This window comes from Betta splendens, chromosome 4, assembly GCF_900634795.4.
Source record: "Betta splendens chromosome 4, fBetSpl5.4, whole genome shotgun sequence".
NCBI classification, from domain to species: domain Eukaryota; kingdom Metazoa; phylum Chordata; class Actinopteri; order Anabantiformes; family Osphronemidae; genus Betta; species Betta splendens.
The window spans coordinates 8465546-8483341 of NC_040884.2; the positions used below are offsets into that span (position 1 = coordinate 8465546).

Consider the following 17796-nt stretch of genomic DNA (forward strand, 5'->3'; position numbering starts at 1 on the left):
TTACAGATAAGGACGAAGACGTATGCGCCCGGCGCTATGATATAGCGGTTGATGCTTCTGCACTTGCGCTGATGTGGTGCGCGGCTTGCTAATTAGAAAATAATGAGGGTAATAATGGCTTACCACTCATTAAAATTCATCTGTTGAGCCTTTTTTCAGCTCACTATTGAGCGTGAATGAAATGACACGCAGAAAGGCGATATTAGAATATTATCTCATTATATTGACACACTTAATTATATGAAAAAAGCCACTGTAAGTGTACGACCTGAATATCTATATACTTAATGAGCTTGTAATAATTCCCTCAGCCGAGCCACACTGTGGTTTCACTGTAAGAGCTGGATAACATGCTGGTGTGGATGCAGCGTATGCGTCACAGTGCATTGGGATGCAACGCTGCTTTGGTGCTAATGTGACCTGGCAACACAATAAATGCAAACAAGTCAAACGTTGGGTTCTATTGTATGAGGGTTTGTCTCAACACAAACACATTATGCAACATGCATGTGGAAAGATGCATCAGCCTGATGAATGTAGGCTCAGTTTTTACACTGACCCTGTGTTCACAGACGCTGCCCTCCCGGTCACCAGCGCTCCTCTCCCTGATTTCTCCTGAAGAGGCATCATTAGCGCGTTCGGTTTCCTCGGCGCCGTCAGCCGAGCGAGCGAGCGAGCACCGGGCCGGCCACACAGGAGCACGCGGCAGCCCACTCTCTCCAGTGGCAAGGCCGGTTCCACGTGGCGCGCGCCGCCCGCATCCCTGACGGTGAGGCTGCGCTGTCAGTTTACCTTGCCCCAGGACATCTGTGGGACAGCCCATCAGCCCAAGACATGTAGCCTGTTTATCTCCTAATTGACTCTCAGAGGAAGGCCGAGATTGACAGTGTCGCTCCAGCATCACTTAAGTCCTCTTTAGCCAGGCAAACCCTGCCCGCCGCCACCTGTTAATAATATATCGCCGCAGACTTGCTTTATTGATAAGCCGCGCTCCTCCTCGCGCTTTAGTCAAAACTCAAGCGAGGGGAGGGTCTTCGATCGCGGCTCTTCATTTGAGGAGGTGACTTTCTCAGACTTTTTTCTCCCTTCGCTCTTGCCTCACATCTCCAATCAGAAGGCTTAGAGGAATTTCAGAGAGCGAGAGGCTCGAGGAAGACGTCCCGGCAAACCCGACACAGGCTTCGTTTGTTTCGCATTCGCCCCCCGTCGGGTTCCAATGAGGCACCGCGTCGTTTTGTCCGGTGTGGCGGCACAATTAGGGAGGGCCGCCGCCGCCAGCAGCTGACAGAAGTGTCGGAATAACATATATTGTAGAGCATAATTCATTATGCGTTGATGGACGTGAAGACAGACTTGAGTTGCCATAACAACTCTAAACAGACACGACAGGATTGACTGAGACTAATTGACAGCATGAGAAAGTTGCGGGGTGGGGGCCGGCGCTGCCTCCCCTGCCACTTACTTGTCATTACCTGACAGCAACTTTCTCTTCTGACACACGCAACATGCGTTTGACACCTTTTTTGCACAAAAAGAAACAAAAAAATCCAAAACAACGAAACTGCGGCCTTTCTCCTGTGACGGCGGAGGATGGAGTAAAAAGGGGGCGACGAACGGGGGCCGCAAGCCAAGATGGCCCATGTCCTCGTCTGTCGGAGATTAGATTATTTTGTGGGTCGCGACTGGTGCGCTGGCAGTTTGTCACGCGCTGCTTGCGGTGATGTCACGAAGGCCACCGTTGCAGAACGGCGGCCAGCTGGGCGCCGTCACGGAGCCTCATCGCGTCTCAAGCAGCTCATGACTTTTTAAAACCCTTTGGGCGGCTGGAGGTGGGAGTCGGACGGTCGGGGGGGGGGTATTAATAGAGCTGCACGGTTACATGATCAGCCAGGATATTGGAAGGAGGGTCTGCTCTGATACAGGTAAACAAATTACGCTGGGCTGCTGGCTAAAAGTCCCGGCTGTCAGGATGAGATGGAGGGAGGCAGCGCTGGCATGTAATCAAGGATTTAATGAATAAGTCAGCTGCACACATGCGCAATACAGTCAATCACCTCCCTTTGATTACTTGTTTGATAGCCCTGTCCTCTCTGCCTTTGCTCCCGAGGGTCCTGTGTTGTCCTCCCTGTCTGCAAGAAGCATGCTGCAATTCATTTATCACCACCACATGCACATCAAAGCCTCGCGGATCCATGTGACACCAGCATTCGTCAGCGGCTGACAGAAGGAAAAACTTGGTTTTTCATCAGCACTATCGTCAGGGACCGAGGCGCTTCGCGGGCTCAGATCTCCGGCGCGCGTCCTCGTAATGGGAGCGCGAGGCTACGCTGGAGACGCGGCGGCGCGGGGGAGCCGGGGTCCTCCTCGCGCCGGCCGCGCCGGGCTTCAAACGCGCGCGGAGACGGAGGACTCACCTGGGGAGAAGAAAGGTTGTCTGCGGCGAGGAAAATCTGATTACCACCTCCGTGCATTCATCTCCTTAAGCCGTCACTTACAGAGGAAATCCTCCTCACTGCCCAGAGTACTTCAGCTCATTATGCGCTAATGATGTGTCCACTTCTGCAACGTGCGGACACAAACTGTCTTTGCACAGAACACAGCGGCAGAGGTAGGGATTACTTTTTCACTTGTGATAAAGGAGCTAAAAAATGGTTTTAACAAGACCTTCAGAAGTCGGCGTCTTTGCTGGCGATGGCTGGTGCTGGGGCCGAGTACGTAAAGGCCAGCTGCTGCTTTTTCGCCCAACTTTTCCCCACTTCCATTGCTCCTGATGCCGCTCGCTCTCCCCACCGCCGCCACGCTGTGACACTGGCACGGCGTCAACTTCCTCCTGTTTCTGTGGCTGCGAGCGCGGAGGTGTCAGTGTCCGTTGGACGGGGAAGGGGGCTGGTGGTGGTGGTGGTGGTGGGGGGGTGCGGGTGGGGGTTAATCTCATTCTCTTTTTCAGTCTGCTAATTAACTTGACAGCATGACAAATGGACATGATCAGCTGTCTGCCTCCGTATGACACAAACGCGCCATATTACACGCTCCTACGTGGGCTCCTGCTCGGCAGAGAGCGCATTAGAGGACGCTTGAACAAACTGAATCAAAGGCAGTGTCGGATATTTGGGCGCTGGTTGTGTGAAGGAAAGTGGCACAAACAGACACTGCACAGCGCGGAGGCAGACGCTCCAGATGCCGCAGCCCGCTCGGCTTTGCATCGAGGAGCGGACCCGTCTAAGCGGGGGCCCACTGAGCGTCACCGCGCTGTCTCTCCTCATATCGGTCCCTCCCTCACTCCGCATCCACTGCCATTAATCCATCCCTCTATGCTGAATACCTGATTTGGCTGAGAGCTTTGCACTTCGCTGCACTGCTGCCCCTGCACAGTCCAGACTATGTTTAACATCTGGAAAACAAACACATATTTTCAAGACTCACCTAATTATACACATCTTGACATGCTCACAAGGCGAAATCCCTGGAAGCGCTCTGTCCAATAGACACTGATTGCATTTGTTACCTGCAACGGTGTCACAATAAAGCAGACAGGGAAACCCCAGGTAGGTCATCTTCCTGTAGCCCGACATTAAAACAACAACGCCGCGTCAAAGCGCCCCGAGACGGCATCTCTTAAAAACGGGACGCACCCGATATCATCTTCAAAAGGTTATTTTTGAGAGCATTAGAATAAATACGCAAAATAATCCCTTCCTGGCAAAGCATCCAGCCATACTCCGGTTACTGATATTTACACAGTACAAAATAATAACAATGCTAATGTCAATAGAAACACAATAATGTCGCAATCTGATTACAGAGCCTGTGTGTGTATGGCGAGCAGAAAATTAAATTTGAAATTTGAGAACTTGCCTCTGTGTGTAATGTATTACAGTGGGGGCCGCGTGGCTGGTGAGGTGGGGTGGAATTTAATAAACCCGCCAAAAAATGTTAAAATGCATATTGGCCTGAGATAAGGTGGAGACTGTCCTTTTTTCTAAAGTAATTATGAGATTTTATTCATTTCTGTCATTAGTCAAACTGACAGCTGGTCCCTGCAGGCTGGACGCGTCCCATTCTCCTCCTCTGCTGCTCACCTATCTGGGAAGGAACCCCATAATGAATGTTTACAACACAAAGGTAACAGAGTAAATATTGGACTCATCAATTATGGATGGTGAGGGAACTGGCAATCAAATCCCATGATTATTGTTACCGTCGGGGGCAACATGAGCCCTGACAGTGGCTGGCGGTCACACATGATGCACGGCGCGAGTGCAGCCACAAACACGGACACGGACACGGACACACACACACACACACACACACACACACACACACACACACACACACACACACACACACACACACACACACACACACACACACACACACACACACACACACCCTCTCACCTCGTCATTCCATGGCGCTGTCTCACCTACACCAGATAGGGCAGAAAGGGAGCTTGTTAACATTGTGTTGGGGGGAAAATGGAGTGAGCGGCGGCGAGAGATAATGGGAGCGAGAGAAAACAAGGGGAATGGAAAGGAAAGACATTTAAATGATAGCGTTATCATCAAGGGCAGTTGCTCTCAAAGCAAAGGTTGGTAAAAATTTATATGGTTTACATTTCCAAAAAGGGGCATAAATATTTATTACACCGGCTGTGCCAGAGTGAGCGATGATTACTTTCAAAATAAATGACAAACAAGGGGCTTCGGTGCCTTTGTTGATGGTGGTGCAGTTGGTAGCTGTAAAACTTAGTTAATCAACGAGCTGGAGAAAAATAGCTTGTGCCGCTATTGTTACTGACTCAGGAAGTGTGTGTTTTTTCCCCCCCTCGCTTTCGCTTCATAATAGTCTGGAGACTTCATTTGTGTGGCGCTCAGAAGAAGTGCATGTCTAGGCACTGCGACTCGGACTCCCCTCTCTCCAACTTTGTGCTGATGTCTGCGCCTATCATGTTTTGACAGCACCTCTCTCCCGCTAGTCCACGCTTTGGACAGCAGGACCCACGGCTCAGAGACGGTAAACTGACACCAGCTCCCAATTTCCCCCAAACTCCCTCATTACAGCAAAGGATTGCTGATGGGGCTTTGAAAGCAGCCGTTTGTTCAGGCTACTCATACAGGAGCTCAACTGTCCCCCCCCTTTTTTTTTTGCTTGGTCAATTAAAATGTTCCAGCGTGAGCAAGACCTGCAGGTGCTTAGAGACTCTGATAGCAACGCCATTTGTACTTTTTTCCTTTTGTTTAGTGCCTTTCGCTCCCCGAACACCATGCAGATTGCGTTTTGCAGGCTAAGTGTCCCCGAGCATCTGGATTGGCCTCTGAAGGAACAAGGGAGGTGGGACCAGAGCAGGTGCCTGCAGTTTGTAAACCTTATCAAAATGTTCCTCCACAGTTTGAGCCTTGATCACACGGCTGCTACTCTACTCGGCACACAGCTGAATACAAGAGGGGGGTCATTAACATGTAATTACACCCAACCAACCATTCTCAGGCACGCGCGCGCGGAGGAAACTCCAGCAGCCGCAGCGCTGCAGCATGTGCTCAAACTCTGCCGCTCCCAGAGGGACCAATCTATGTTTTTATGTTGAACACCTGTTACCTACTGCCCATATACTGCGCCGCCCGACCGCCACACGCAGGCGGAGCACGGGCGCCGCAGCATCGCTCCGGGTCAGCGTAACCCGGGAAACAAATAAGCGCGGAGCGAGAGATTGTCGGCAAAGTTTTTCAAACGAGTTGCGACGTTATGGCGAAATTCGCAAAGTGACTGGAGGCACATCATAGACGGCCGTAATGACTCCATATTAGCACAGCGCTACAGCTGTGCCTCAGCCATTGAGCTAGCCGAGCCGCCAAGGGCTGTGAACACACACACACACACACACACACACACACACACACACACACACACACACCAACCTAATAAATTGCCCCGGCACACCCTAACCCCTGGCAGCAGGACCCACCGCAACCACATCCCCCCTGCCCACAACCAGTCTAACTCCTAATTTAGCTGGGTTTAACAGTGAAACAGAGACCCCCCCCACACACACACACATACACGCACACTTCATTCCTAGGGCAGGAAGCGAGGAGCTGAGAAGAGGATGAGGAGTGTCACACGGTACGCTGGAGAGAATCTGGAAGTTGGATTCAAATGTTTTGGAAAACTCATTTGGCCTGAAACCGGTGGGAGAGACCCAAAACACGACTGGAGGACGTCACCCAGCGTCTCTTTAAAGGTTCATGTCAAGGCACTTGACTTCTGGCTTACTTTGGTTTGCAAAATGTAAAAATATATATATATAATTGCACAGTACTGCACATAACCCATAAGAGACGCTTGGTTGGGAGAACGTGCAGCCAGATGGTTCGCGTCTGTCACATTTAGCTAGGATGCAAAGCTCCTGTGCCTCCTTCACTACCGCCTCCGAGGTGCCCCTGAGCAAGACGCCACGTCCTGCTGCTCGCTGGGCGGCAGCTGCAGCAGGTTCGCGGCTACCGAGCGTGCTCGTCCGTCCGTCGCCGGCCTGCACATCTGCCGACGCCCGGCTCCACATCTGACGTCACCTGGCGTCGTTAGCGTGGATCAGGGCGGCGCGCTGAGAGGTACTGACCCCCGGGGACGTAGAACCGCAGCGAAGCCGCTGAGGCGCGAGGCCGCTCGCACCGCGGATTCAGATCCCGTCTGGATTCAGATCCATTCGTTATGTGTCTCGGGTTCTCCGTCTCTCACGCACGCGCGGCGCTCGTGGGGACATTTTGAGTAAAACGTAAAGGGCCCGGGCGCAGCTGCAGTCTGGGAGAGTTAGCGAGAAAGGAGGTCCATGAACTACGCCGCGTTCCTCAGCGCTGACAGTTTTTCTCCGGCGGTTTGGGAGAAATCCAGTTCTGACAGACTCATTAGAAAGCACATACACCACTTGTCTATATGTTATAGTTATCCCTTCACCTCAGCGCCGGCCACGGTGTCAATAAGAAGCTAACAGAGTCATGTCAAGTGTCAAGTGATAGAACCGGAGTGAAGGGTTACTTGAAGGCTGGCGATGCCTTGGAAAATGGAATTAGAAAGAATGAACAGCCGCGCACACATTTTGTTCTCCTCCGTACTTCATTTGAAGTGACGGCTGGGTAAGTAACACCACCAGGAGCGTGGACACCCCGATGAGTTCCAGACCTCGTAGGCAAAAATCACGTCTAATAAGTTTATCATTAATCGTAGCCTTTGGGGACGTGTGCTCTTGAATTAATTAGTTTTCAACGAGCGAGGGTTCAGCAAATGTGAGGAAACAACCGAGTCTCGCCGGTCTGTGCCGAGTTTATGTTGTTTCTTGCCGTTCTCGTCCCGTTCGCCATCATCAATCTGCCCAGCGGCTCTCATCCGTTAAAAGGTCCCCGGTGGACGCGGCGGCACCGCGGGCGAGCGGGCGACAACCAAACGCAGTAGCCTTCGATTACAGGTGATTTGTTGAAAACGCCGGGCTGCAGCGAGAAAGGAGAACACTTTAGCCTCGTTATTCAAACATTTCACTGACCTCGTGGAGATGAATCAACAAGAAAACAGAAAAACTGCCCTTCCCCATAACATGGAAGAAACAAAGGCTACAGAGAAGGAACTGAGGAACGACAGCAGGTCGTGCCGTATGACATCGAACAGCACGAAGGCACAGCTCATGACCTGAAGTCAGCACCCTGAGGAAAAACATCACACTTCATTTTAGTTTGGTTCCGACGACTTTGTGTATTGCAGTTCAGTGATGGGAGAATGTAACATAACTCCAGTTTGTTTTCATATTGCTGGACTTTAGTCCGTTATGATTAATTCATCAGCTGCCTAAAGTTTGTTGTTGAGCTAATTTTACAATGTTTTGCTCGGAAAAGCAGCAGCTGCCGTGGCCCCACAAAAGAATGTCAAGTGGCTCTTGTGGTAAATACAATGCTAAGTACTAACCAACAAACTAAGCTAACAAACAAACACTCATTAAAAATGGAAGAACTTTTTAGGTGTCAAGGAAAAGAATAAACACTGGTGCTGCGCGATCAGCGGCGGGTTTGCGCGGAGGTGACGCGCCGTTAGCGGGGGTCTGGCGCTAAAGAGCTACTTCACGTCTGGATGAGCCGCCGAGCTGAAAGGAACGACGAGCGCAACCTCGAGGCTCAACAGAGACACGGCGGCGCGGAGAAGAAAGAAACCTGGGAGAAACAAGCAGTTCAAGGGGAGAATAACAACGGGGGAGAAGATGAAAAGTCAAGCGAGTCGTACTGGATGAGAACGTTGCCTTCCTCCCCTCTCCTCCGCGCAACCACTTGGGGCGATCGCCCGCTGAATTCACGCTCAGTCGATTCTGGATCGGCAGTCACGTCCGTCCTTTAAAAGCCAGCATGCCAAACATGGCTATCAGCTTTCCTTCAGCTGCTGTCCATCAATGTCATACCGGATCAACAATGCAGAACCCTTTCTGACTCTGTGCTCCCCTGCTGCACGGCTGCAACCCTCCACCTCTACACCCTGTCTCACTACATGCGCTCCAGAGTATTGTCAAGGGCAGGTTGTGAACTCAGGTGCAGTGTAGTCGGCTTATTTATTTATTTGTGTAACAGGCGCGGATCAATAGCGGTATTCCACTGTGAAACAAAGCCGCGCTGCCTAGAGACAGATTAGGGCCGACGCAGCGTGCCGCTGCTCAGCTTCTCCTCCTCGCTCAGCTTGTTGTACTGGAGGCGCAGCATTGATTGGAAACACGCAGAAATTAAAAGAAAACGGTTCTTTGCAGTTCTGAAATGACCACTGAAAGGAAATCGGTACAAATGGAGAACCTACAGTAAATGAAAGAGGGTTGAGAGGCTCCGCTTTATCACAGTGACAAGCAGAGCACATGAGAAGTTCCAGTACTGTGCTTTCGGAGGCTGTGATGCCGCTCAAAGCCAAACCAGGCCGCTAAACCCAGCTTAAACGTAGCCATATATGCTAGGGAAGTAAGGAGATCGACTCACAATGGGCAAAGTTAGGCTGAAAAAGAGTGAGAACTGCAATAGAAAGTGCTCTGAGCGTGATCCAAAATCTGCTCGCTCTCACGCTCCAATAAATTCATTTTTCCTACACAATTATTTGATTTGTCAGTAAAGTGCCTCTTTAAATCCAGAATGACATCCTAAATTCCAGCCAACAGTGTAAATCAATCAGCTAATCACTTAATGGCTTCGCCGTCTCTTTTCTAATCCCTGATGAGCCTGCGGAAGCTAAAAAAGCTCTGCAGGGTCTCCATTCTGGTGCAACGTCAGAGTCAACGTACAAAGAATCGTCTCCGGCACCCAATTCAAATGAGATTCAAATGAAACAGCTCTGCACCTCTGACGGGTCGGCGCTGCTCATTATTCAGGTAACAGCGTATCCGTCGTCGTACTGGAAGCGAGGGTTGATCCAGGACGCCCACTTTGGCTTCGTCAGCTAAACCGGCGCAGACATGACGAACCCCAACGTCTTGACACTTAAGAATGCAGCAATTTATGAAACCACTGCAAGAAAAAAGAATGGTTTTGATTAGCCTTCCATTGTCTTCCCGTCCCAAACTTTCCCCCTCCGCACCCCCAACATTCCTGAAACACACCTCTTTTCACAAAACATTTCCCTCCTTGTCTTGATGCAAAAATGTAATTAATTTGTTCTGACCTTGACCCCGCTGTCTTACCAGCTTTTGAGGAACAGTGGGATGCAAAACAACTTAATTAAAAGATAGCCCGAGCCATTAATTTCTTTCTACAAGGCACATTTTTTTAAACGCGAACGGCGAATCTAAGGAGGGAAATGTACCAATGGCTGCGCTCGAATTCATTTGTCTATTTTAAATCCGGCATTAATCACAAAGGCCGTTAAACCGGTCGCCCCGTCGTCCCTGTGAGGCGTTCAAGGAGTTTTGCTCGTCAAAGCAAAGAAAGTCGAGCCATGCAAATCCCAGCGCTGAAAGTGTGTCTTTATCGCCATAGTGACGCCTGTCATAAAGGAACCCGCTTTCAGTCCGGCCCACTCTAACTCCCACCCGGTCCACTTTTCAGCACATGTCAGCAACAGTGTTACTATATAAACCGTTTTATTGACAAGGCGGTTTGGATGTGCGACTTAAGGCGTGAGAGAGAGACACATCTTTTGTCTGGATCCTGAAAAGTCATTTTGCTCTCCTTGATGCCTCGGGAGCCCAAACACTTATATCAAAGTTGAAATTGGCAGCTGGGAATAAAAAGGCCATCACGGTGACCCCCACGCCCCCTCCATCTACCATTTTGCAGGAACACCTCTCAGTTTCACTTAGAGCGCGGCACTCATAAAACATGGGCTCCATCATCACCAAGGACGACAGGCCAATATGTTGAACGCCACTCTCGCTGGAGAGAAGCACCGGAGCCTCAACAAGCCCACAACAATACCCTCCGAAAACACCGCGCTCTGGAGGGACGGCGTTTTAGAGGGGAGCCGACTGTCTTCAAAGCTCTTATTACACTTTTACATTAAATTTCAGCTGGAGTGTTAGATGAGCTCGCAGCCCTCTCCTGACACAGAGGCTGTGTGCAGAGAAGAATGAGGGGGGCGAGAGAGACAGCATAGTGTCATAACTGAAAAGGGGGAAGAAGGAGAGAAAAAAAAAAGCGAAACTAGCAACTACTTCAATTTTGCCAGCACACTGGTACTGCACCACATCCATTAAATGGGAGCGTGCAGGAGAGTTATCCCTCTGGCCATTCCTGGGTGAAGGCGTTCTGCCCGAGCCCTCTGCTTGACAGCAAAGGAACAGCATGTTATTTTACACTTAATTGCAACTGTCAGCAGCTAACATCAGTTCTGAGAGAGCAGTAATGTGACATGACTACAAAATAAACTTGTTTCTCCCCTTGCTTTGAAGGACGTCTGTAAGGCCCATTAACATAACGTATGGTAAGCAGCGGAGCGTCGCGAGAGTGCGGCAGCGGCGGCGCCTTCGGAGGACGACAAACTGAATGTATGGGCCGCGTGCCGGCGAGGGACGCGTGTGTAGTAGTTAATGGCGTGTCACTAACTGGGAGGAGAGGTCAGACCGTGCGGGCTCACAATAAACACACAACGCAACAAAGCCCGGCGTGTGTCACCGCTTCGCAGAGGACGGCATAAATCCAGCGGTGGCCACAGTGTCCATAGGTAAAAAACCACCACACAACAAACCCAGAGGAAGCGGAAGCTCCGCGGACCCATAAATAAAACCTGCTGGCTGGGGTTTTCTCTGCGCTTTCATCAACCGCATCTCGCCTTTGAAAATGAGGAATCGCAAAGTAAAAAGATGAATAAAGGCGAGCGTGGAAGCGACTTATTCCCTCCACTACTACATCATTAACTACTAGAACTGCAAACAGGGGATGAACCGCACTTATTTCCACTGGATACTGCAAACAGAACGCACACAAAAAGGAGCTGAATCAAAGTGTTGCTGTGGTTGTAAATGTGCCTGTGTCACAAAAGGAAATTCCAGCCGCGCGAGAAAGAATTATTCAAGTCCAATATTCTCCTCACTCATTACCCTTACAGTGGGGAAAACGGTGGGCGTTCCGGCTCTGCACAGAACAATGGCCTTATTATTTGCCCACGATTACCCACGGCTCCGTATTTCACCCCTCTGATGATTACAAATGTCAGAACCACCCGTGTCATGTGCTAAGTCAGGGTTGAAGTCTTCCTTTGACTGCTTCAGCATTTTAACAATAACTGCCCATCTGTGGGATTTCACTCATTAGCACATTTGCTTTCACACAGACAAGAAGAAAGTGACGAGCGATCTCGGAGACCATAATAGAGTGAGTGTGACTTTTGTCTTGTCGAGATGGATGAAACAATATCCAGCTCAAAAGTTCTGAGGAGTGTGTAAAATTAGCGGCGCCGGAACGACAGCAGCGTCTCGCTGCAAAACTGGCGGTCACAAACAAAAAAAAAGCATCCTCCATCATGTACAGTAAAGTCTGTCACTGCTTTTAAAGTTCATTCAAACAGAGCAGAATCCGAATCTGCAGTTCACATTTCAAGCATGAGCGGAGGAAAAGCCCCTTTGGGTTGATTCCGCCTCGTCACCACGACGACGTGGACCGAGGCCCGTTTGCCGGGCTCTCGCTGTGCACATGGCTGCGATTACTGTGTTCACACCAGATTAAAGCAAAGAAACAAAAACAGGAGAGTCTCAGTTTCATTTATTTCCACCTCAGACGGCCGCTTTCCAAACGCAAAACACACTTGACCGGAGAAAATGAGGCTGAGATCATAAAACTCAAACTTCGATGTCACTGGTCACTGGTGTCGGTTGGAAATGTCATAAGTGTTTAATAAGAATCTTTAGTAGTAACAACTGGCAGCAAGTGGCTCTAAAGACTGAAACTCCACTGCTCACACTCACTCATGGTTCTCATCCATTGGCTGTAAAGGTGTTCAGTGTGGGCACGCGTGAAGCATGCACATGTATGAGGCCTTATGACATCCCAGTTACCTGCTTTACACCCTGTCAACTCTAAAACATGTATAAACCAGTACATAAGTACATCTACTCTACTACTGTATTTACAAGTAAAAAAACATCTGTACATGTACAAATAACAAATACTGATTCATGGATTAATTTAGGTCAATCAGCTCCAATCAGCTTTAAAGTCATTTTACTTCAGTCTGTAGACAGTATTTTCTTTTGCTGCTTCTTCAGTGTTTTTGCTACCGGAGGACATGATTCCACTGCATGTGCAAAATCCAGTGCACATGCAAGTGTGAAACGCGTTATGTTCTGAGAATAACTGCAGGCTCACGCGTCTCCGGACCGTCGGACTGTTGCTTGGACATCTCAGTGCGGAGCGTAGGCTGACTTCATCTCCTCCTGCTGCACTCGATCACCACCTCACAGACGGCAGTGTCTGTCTCTGTGGACCCGTGCCACAGGCGTGTCCTACACTAATGCCAACCCAAATATACAGTATATACACTAAATATATACACACTGTAAAGAGTTACCATAAAATACCTGGACCCATTTACTGTAGCCAGTGTCTGCAAGTTTCTCACACAGATTGTATTTACATAATTCATGGGAATAAGTATTTAAGACAAGCACAGGATGCAGAATGAGCAGACAGTAAACACGATTTCTATAGAATCCATCAGGGAGTGGACGGCGACATGAACCGGCCTGCATTGCGTCCACGGACGTGTCGTTCCCATTGTCTGAGGCGCTGAAGCACCAAAGGCTTCCCTCCATTACTCGCCAGCCTCCCACCGCGAAATGAGAAGGTGGAAATAGGAGGAGGAAATTCTGGGAGCGACGTTTGCAGCAGGTGGACTGCAGACAGACACAGACCTGCAGCCACGAGTCCGGCGATACTTCCAGTCGTCTGGTCACGAGCGACACCAGAGCGCGGCGGCTACGAGACGCCGAGGCTCCGCTTCACTCCTGATGCCTCACGACACAATCTGGGAGTTCTGAGTCCACATTCAAAATAAGTTCTTGAAAATGTTTTCATACTTTTCCCCTGACAAATCATCCAAGCATAATTGTTATTTTTAGCTAACTCAATGAACACCAAGGTCGCATGCATATCATTTTAAACACGAGCCAAAGTTCACATTCACTCCCCAGAGCCAGAGTCTGCTATGCTTCTTGCAGAAGTGATGCACCGCACAGATGTGATACTAAAGTACATGTATATGGAAATGCACTTGTGTCCAGTCCAGTCACAGCCCTCCGTCCAGGACCGGTGGTGATTTTAGAGCCGACCTAAATACAATAAATGTACTTTATTAAGCTCAAACCCACATATCAGTTTAGATTTTACATATATAAGTGCATGTGTGATTCAGTTTCAGGGTTTAAGAGTCAACCTGGCAGCGTAAGGTCAGTGTATTCATCAGAATAAGATTCACAAGGTTTCCGCAGAAAGACCTACTTTGCTGGAAACGTTTCCTTTTAACGGCAGCACACGTTGCAGAGAATGAGGCGGAAGGACGCGTGTGCACATCTCATACAGGTAGAGCTTTTCCCAGGTCTGCCTGAGCACCTCCATGACCCACAGCTCGCATACTGAGAAGAAAAGCCTTTGGGGAAATACTAAGGGATATAGAAATTAATCTTGTTTGGCAAGATGAAAACTTATTTGACAAATTACCGTTGCCCTGACGCCTCTACGCAAATCATTGTGTTAGTGTAATGAAGGGTAAAAACCCTTACAAATACAGCAGCCTCTCTGAATTTAAGAAAAAAATCGGTCAATATGCTGTAATCCTTATAAAAAAAAAAAACACAGTGCCCATGAATAATAAGTATGTTTGAACCAGTGAACCAGTTTCCTGGTGTTTAGTCTTGATGGACGCCACACGAAGCGTTTAAAAGGTGCGTTTTCGCTGTTGTTATTGGAGGAGATAATGTTATTAAAGCAGCGGAGGATATGGAACAATCGTGCGAACGGAACGCCGGTTAGACACACAAAGTCTCCGGCGCTGTTATTACACTGAAACAACACCATTAAATCTAACAGGGGGAAGTGCATTAAAAAGAGCCTTGTGGAGAACATTCTGGTTCCCACACATGCTCCATTTGTCCAAATGGGGCTCACATTAAGCTTTTGAAAGGAGGAAGTAGCCGTTGGAGAAGCAGAGGGGAAACACTGAAGACTAGTAGTGAGGACCGGCGAGTATGTGCTTTGGTCCTTGGACCGTAAAGGTATTGGAGTAGGGAGCGCGGTAGCAGCTCACCATGGCTGATTACGTAGCTTAATGGTCTTGGCTTCACCTCATGTTTTACAAGCCCAAACGGCCCCAGCAGTCTGATAAATCATCGGCATATCGAGTCCGATTGCTCCAATGAACTGGTGCCGTTCCCAGGTTTGTAACTGGGGGCGCACATGACGCACAGGCCAACACAAATAACTCCGTATCCTGTACAGATCACATGAAAAATACAAATAAAAAAATAAAAAAAGTCTCCTTTTTTCCCCTACAGTGACTTGTGCAACATAGTTCACAGCTTGAAATGTTGTTTCTTTTTGCTGGAGATAAAAAAAAAAAAAAACCCGGCACAAAACAGATGAATAAAAAGGCACAATGTCTTCGCTCTGAATCTTTAATAAAGCACAATACGTTGCCAGGAAAACATCCGCGGCTCCACAGGTGGTCTGCGTGGGGGAATGAAGCTGTGAAAAGGTTACCGCTGACAGCTCGACAGACTGCTCGTTATGTGAACAGTCCTCCCGTCTGAGCTCCTCTCATGCTAAATGCTATCAGGGAATGTAAACAGCGCTCTGCTGCAGGTATTCCAGGTTATTATTAGCAGCATTTACATGGGTGACGACATCCGGCGTGCGGCAACCGCAGTCTCGGCGTCGCTCGCTCGCCGCCGCGATGAATTTTCCCGTTTGCTCGGTTTAAATCAGAGCGTAGCGCAAATCTGGCACGCGTTCCCTTCAGGGCCCGAGTCTGTACTATACAGGAAGAAGGTAAAGCACGGAGCTGCAGCATGTGTGCAGCTACACTTCAACCTGACAGATGACTGAAGCTGTTTAAACAAACACCTTGTGGGAGGAAGGGGAGACACACACACACACACACACACACACACACACACACACACACACACACACACACACACACACACACACACACACACACACACACACACACACACACACACACACACACACACACACACACACTTGACGTCTAATGTTTTAAGTCACACAGTCTGCCTCCTGCCAAACAATATAACACTTAGGACTCCAGTAAAAAACATTTGTGAAGGGAACATTATGATTAACACATGTTGACTCCAAACAAATCCACAGAAAACAAGCGTGCGTCTGTGAGTCGGTCGTACGCCGCGCGAAGCCGACCGCCAGCCAAGCGGGTCGCGGTAACGGCCCAGTGCACCGGCGCCGGACGCGCCACGGACCCGGTGTCATGTTAAATATGGATAAGCAGCCACGCGCCACCGGCCCCGTTGCACAACAGCTCCCTTTAAAAGACTCGTAGCGAGTCAATAAAAGGGATTTAAAGACAACGATGTCTCCGCGTCAAGCTCCAGTCATGTTAATTGGAGCCCTCAGCAGAAAGCAGGAGGAAATATAAAACACTGTTCAATATATATGTTAAGGCAAAGTGGGCTAACTAGCATCGACGAGCCCCGGTGCATCTGGCTGGCGTCGCTGCCGCTTTCTCCTCCACAATAACAAACAGTAAACTATTTATACCAACACATTGGGGACCCTTGTGAGGAGAGGCCACGGAGCGATGGGACGGCGGCGTCTGTAGGTGCGAGACGCAGACGCGAACAACGCGACGCCGGCGAAAACGAGTATGTTCGGGAAACAGGACGACGCGAGCGCTTGGCCGTGAGAAATCACACTGGTGGGTGAAGCACGGCAACAGAAACGTGCAGCATGGCCAAAGGCAAAGAAGGCTGGAAATGTGCAGTCTAATTCTGAGCTTAAATCTCAGAGAATCAAGACCAATTTTAATGATATGTAATTAAGGCCTAAACAAATTTTCCCCAACGGATACGATTAATGGGGAACTTATTACAGGCTATGGCACCCAAGGGGGTAATACATTCATACTAATCTCATGGCTGTCAGCCTAGGGGCTTCATTGCTATTGAAATGCTTTCATATTAAGGGCAGGAGGAGACAGGAGGTAGAGAGTCCGGGGAGTTAAAATTAGAGGTACGATAAATTAGGAGCAGTGTTGCTCATGAAGTCAGAACCGATGACAGTGAGCAGCTCGCATATGCTGCATTTTAATTATACTGTATACAGTACGGAGCACGCAATTAGAGCGGGAAAGGCTCTGACACGGAGTCAGAGGGGTGAGGCGTGTTTGTGGAGGGTCACGCCGGCTGCGTATTGATCGAAGCCCAGGCGGAACCGGCGCAGCACGTATTACGGGAAACGCTAGAACATCAAGTGGGCTTTTTCCCCTCCTTCTTCTTCTTCTTGCGTCCGTTGTGACTGTGGATGTGGAAATGGCAGCATCGCAGACACCCGAGGACAGACGGCATCGCAGCACCGAGGGGCCGGGCTGCTTTACGAGACTTACATTCCATATAATGATTATGCATCACGGGCGTATGACAAATCACCACTTTTGGCATTTGTGGTTGCATTAATTGCTTGCACACAACCAGCTCCATTACCCCGGCTGGGCGGAGTTAAAAGCGTGCAAATAAAAAGTGCCTCTCAAATCTTTCAGTCTGCAGACAAACTGGAGACAGTGGCATTGACAAAAAAGTTAATGTCAGGAGCGGATGGGTGATGGATGGCTCCTCACCTGAAAGCTCAGAGTGGGTCTGTGCAGCAGCACACCAGGCCTCCTTCCGTCCGGCCCGATGCTGCAGCCGGATCGTCTCCGGGCTCCGAGGCCGGCGCCGCCGCCGCCTGTGCTGCAGTGTATCACAGCCGTACGTATGTGGCATCATCATCATCATCATCATCATCCTCATCAGGCAGCTCGCCGCCGCTGTAGAGTGGATGAGACATCAAAACGGTTCAGCCTAATAACCCCTGAGTGAGGGAAGTCTCAAATCAAAAGTGCAATAATTGGGATCAGTTTTCGTTAAGCTGGCATGAAGTCATTAAAATGTTCGCCGACCGCGGCGCAGGCAGTCGCTGGCAAAGAAAGAATCTCATTGACTGAATGCAATGATAAAACAGTGCCTTCCTTTGAACTGGTGGCGGACGCTAAATCACCGGATGCAGTTGCTTTTAACCCTTTCCTACTTTCTGGCCTTTCGCGCGTTGCCTCAGTCAAAGTTTGTCCTGG

General features: G+C 49.4%; 1 long non-coding RNA gene across 1 annotated transcript in view; it reads right to left on the reverse strand.

Moving 5' to 3' along the window:
• The window catches only part of LOC121202195 (uncharacterized), a 61453-nt gene that overhangs the window by 19337 nt on the left and 24320 nt on the right, over positions 1-17796 (reverse strand). The window contains exon 2 of the long non-coding RNA XR_005897619.2: positions 17305-17493. This is a non-coding gene — a long non-coding RNA (uncharacterized LOC121202195). The remainder of the gene's footprint in view (positions 1-17304; positions 17494-17796) is intronic.